The sequence below is a fragment of the Sphaerodactylus townsendi genome, linkage group LG01 (assembly GCF_021028975.2).
Source record: "Sphaerodactylus townsendi isolate TG3544 linkage group LG01, MPM_Stown_v2.3, whole genome shotgun sequence".
Lineage (NCBI taxonomy): Eukaryota > Metazoa > Chordata > Lepidosauria > Squamata > Sphaerodactylidae > Sphaerodactylus > Sphaerodactylus townsendi.
This window is the reverse complement of record NC_059425.1, coordinates 88090457-88095253: the sequence shown is the minus strand read 5'-3', so window position 1 is coordinate 88095253 and position 4797 is coordinate 88090457.

Here is a 4797-nt window from a genome sequence, read left to right as displayed (position 1 = left end):
AACTGGGATTCCTTTAACACAGGCATAACACTAGCCCTGTTTAAAAGTTACAAAGAACACACATACAGTCTGCATGCACTTGATTGTTCTTTGTTGTATGCTTAGCAATTATCATGTTACACTTAGCACTTCTGCAGCTGAATGTGATACCAATCCCACATTTATTCAAGTACTGGTCCCATTTCATTTACAATATGAATATGCATTGACTGTTTCTTACAAACAGATGTACATGTGCTCTCTGTACTTGTGACCAGGATTACAATGCTAATGGATGCTGAGACTATGTTATTAGGCGTAATGTCAAAAAAATATGCCAACAACATGCTTTGGAAATGTGGTCCAGATGTCTTTGGTTCTCTTATGATATTTCTCATCTGGGAGCCGTAGGATGTGGTGCATCTGAGAAAGAATATCTGTCACACTTTTGCTGTGGCATATAATCACTATTTATTTGAAAGCTGAGGTGTAAAAGTTGTTTCAGTCAACAAACTGCATGTGTCGCTTGTCAGTATGACAGATTCTTTAACTCAGGTTGAGATGGATCCAGACCAGGCTGTAGCCATGGTGGTGCAAAAAGGGGCTGTGCCTCATCAATCATTTGTCATGTCCCTCCAATCAGCACTAGGATTGGTGTGAAACCCATCACGAGTCTTTCAAGTGTAAATTCTCTACATAAAAAAAGGAAGGAGCTGAGGTTCAAAGGTGTGAATCCTATCATAAATCTTCCAAATGTGAATTCTCTATGCAACTGACTAGAACAGCATTAGCAGTTAGCAGGGCTGAAGTGTCCTAACTTAAAAAACCTGGGGGGTGAAATAGGATGTCTGAAACTTTTTTCCATTTTTCTAATTTTTGTAATCCTAGATCTGTTTGATTGCTTATTAGACACCTCATGCTATTTAGTTACATTGCTTTATACTATGTATACACCTTGAGTCTCAAGTAGAATAGAATAGAATAGAATAGAATAGAATAGAATAGAATAGAATAGAATAGAATAGAATAGAATAGAATCTTTATTGGCCAAGTGTGATTGGACACACAAGGAATTTGTCTCCGGTGCATATGCTCTCAGTGTACATAAAAGAAAAATACATTTGTCAAGAATCATAAGGTACAGCACTTAATGATTGTCATATAGGTCTACTAAGCAATCAGGAAACAATCAGTAGTAATGAAAACATAAAATGTAAAATCATAAAATAAAATAAAATAAAATGTAAAATAAAATGTCAGCACAGGCTATAGTCATACAGTCATAAGTGGGAGGAGATGGATAATAGGAATGATGAAAAAAGTAGTGCAGTAATTATATAATAAGTATATAATAAATAGTTTAACATTATCGAGGGAATTGGGTTTGTTTCAACAGAGTGATGGCATTCGGGAAAAAACTGTTCTTATGTCTAGTTGTCTTGGTAGTGCAGTGCTCTGTAGCTTATCGCCTTTAGGAGGGTAAGATATGTTGAAAACAGTTTATGTCCAGGATGCGAGGGGTCAGTAAATATTTTCACAGCCCTTTTTTTGACCCGTGCAGTATACAGGTCCTCAATGGAAGGCAAGTTAGCAGCAATTGTTTTTTCTGCAGTTCTGATTATTCTCTGAAGTCTGTGTCGATCTTGTTGGGTTGCAGAACCAAACCACACAGTTATAGAGGTGCAGATGACAGACTCAATGATTCCTCTGTAGAACTGTATCAGCAGCTCCTTGGGCAGTTTGAGCTTCCTGAGTTGGTGCAGAAAGAACATTCTTTGTTGTGCTTTTTTGATGACATTTTTGATATTAGGTGACCATTTTCAGGTCATGAGATATGATGTGGAGCTCCAGGAAATTTAAAGGTCTCTACTATTGATACTGTGTTGTCTAGTATTGTGAGAGGAGGTAGGATGGGAGGGTTTCTCCTGAAATCTACCACCATTTCTACGGTTTTAAGTGTGTTCAGTTCTAGATTGTTCCAGTGGCACCACGAGGCACCACGTACAAAACTGATAAAAGTACAAAACCAAGTACAAAACTGATAAAATAAAATAATAAAGCAGAAATAAATAGTAAAGAAAATAAATAATGCTGGGCTGCCCACCACTGTACTCACCGCCCAGAGCCCTTTGGGGATAGGGCAGTATGCCAAATCAAACTAATATTAATACAGCAGCAGCAGCAGCAGCAGCAGCAGCAGCAGTAGTAGTAATAATAATAATAATTATTATTATTATTCTTATTGTTTGCCCCCCCATTAGGTTAGTAGCTACCATGGGGCAAAAGAGGGCAGTGCTCCAACAATCATTTGTCATGCCCCTCCAATCAATACTAAGGATTGGTGTGAAATTTGTTACAAGACTTTCAAAATCTCTATGTAAAGGGAAAAGGAAAAAATTGAAGCAAAAAGGTGTGACTCCTGCTATAAATCTTTCCAAGTGTGAATTCTCTAAGCAATTGGCTAAAACAGAATGAGTAGTTGGCAAGGCTGAAGAGTCCTGATTTTTAAAGCATGCAAGCAGTGAAGTAAAATTATGTTGGAGTAGAGAGAGAGATTAAGTAATGAAGGGATAAAAATCATGTTGCGCCAGAACAAAGCAAAGAAAAATACACAGAGAACAGAAAAATGTTCCACAATTGTCCTGAAGAACTCTTATCGCTGGGGAAACTATTTTTGACAGGAGACAGATAATAAGGCACTTAGGCCCAGAGGTAAGTGAGCACAAATATTTTGCCAATTTATGTTACCCCACAGAAATCTTATTCACAGCGGAGGGTTGTGGTTTTTGTTCTGAAGACTGAAAGTAGCTAGGAAAGCAGGTCAGAGATCATGCCATTGTTCCTTGTTGTATACATGATGATCACTTAGAAAAGAAAGCCTGTTCCTTTGCATTTTATTTATTTATTTTCTTTATAGTCCACCTTTCTCAATGAGACTCAAAACAGATTACCCAGTGTAAATCAATGCAATCATCAGATGAGATATCTAATAAACAAGGCAATAAGACTAGGATTATAGCAATTTGAAGGAGTAAAAATCATTGCACAAACTATCTCAGTGCAGAAAATGGTATTACAAAGGTATAAAGCAATGAAGTAAGAGCAGGATAATGTATATAGCAAACAGATAGTACATACAGTATGAAATCCATAGTCCTACTGATTTTATAAAAGCTCCTTCCTGAATTATTCCATCATCATGTAGATCTATTGTCTTTATAAAAATACCCTTTTTTGGAGCAGCAGTGGTATAGGAGGTTAAGAGCTCGTGTATCTAATCTGGAGGAACCGGGTTTGATTCCCCACTCTGCCACCTGAGCTGTGGAGGCTTATCTGAGGAATTCAGATTAGCCTGTACACTCCCACACATGCCAGCTGGGTGACCTTGGGCTAGTCACAGCTTCTCGGAGCTCTCTCACCCCCACCTACCTCACAGGGTGTTTGTTGTGAGGGGGGAAGGGCAAAGAGATTGTAAGCCCCTTTGAGTCTCCTGCAGGAGAGAAAGGGGGGATAAAAATCCAAACTCTTCTTCTTCTTTTGAACAATTCTGCTTTACATAAGTTTGCAGAATGACACAAAATGTAAGAGCTTTCCTGACATCCTCAGAAAGGCTGTTCCACAGAAAATGCATGCCTATGTGCAGTTGTTGATCTTTGTTGGATGGCACCGTTAGAAGTTTAATGGTTTAGTTTTGTACTCAATTTGTAAATCATTTTTAAAAGTTTTTATAACTGTGACTTGAATATTGCGAGTCTCATTTGGAATCAGTATAATTACTTAATCCTCTAAGCAAATGGACAGGTTCTCAATTATAACCCCAAAATAGCTAAATTTTAAGTACAGAACTATAGCAGAAACCAAGAGTTTTAGACAACTAAATCAATTTGTTGTCCAGATTTAGGTACAGAAAATCAAAACTTCAGCTTGTTTACCCCAAAACAAAATAAGAATGCTGAACAGTTAGCTACAGATGGTATGATATGCGTTCTTTTTTGAGTGACAGTTTTCTGTTTGCTGAAAATGTATGGTTAAAAGAAGGTTGTATTTGCAGTTTCAGGTGTCAATAACTTGAAAAAAGGCTCTCGGACTTCTTTAATTCTGCAAACTATGTAAAATAGTTGTTTGGGGAAGATTTTGGGGGAAAGCTATCAGAGAACAGCACTGCCGTCTATGCCACAGAGTATGCTATTCCATCATGATCTTACAGCATTGTTTTCATTTTTTGTGATTCCATTTTTTGCATTGCTTGACATAGCAAGTCTGGTACTCTTTTGCACTTTTTGAATGCTTGTAACCCTAGCCCTGTTGTATTGCTTTAGAGATCTTTCATGCTATTTGATTACATTGCTTCATACCCTGCAATCCACCATAAGTCTCAAATAGAAAATGAGACTATAAATATAGCAAATAGTGATGGATACCCCCAGTGGTGGGATTCAAATAATTTAACAACTGATTGTTTACAAGCACCATTTTAACAACTGGTTCTGTCGAAGTGGTGCAAACCTGCTGAATCCCACCACTGGAGACCCCCCCCCCCCCCCCATAAACTCATTTGCCCCCCTGATTAAAAAAAAAATCTTCAGGCTACGGGTCTGATCCAGACCAAGGGGTGGTGGAGTAAACGATACCAGAAGGACAGCGGGTGGAATCGACCACAATCGCGCGTGCAATTTTAACCAGAAGTTCAGTCGCCAATAGCCGGCACGCGTAAACTGGACCCACTGATTCCTCTTGATGGGCTCAGGGGAGGAGGGTGGCGCCGGCAGGAAGGAGGAGGAGGAGGGAGGCGGATCCCGGGCCGGAGGAGGAGCGGAC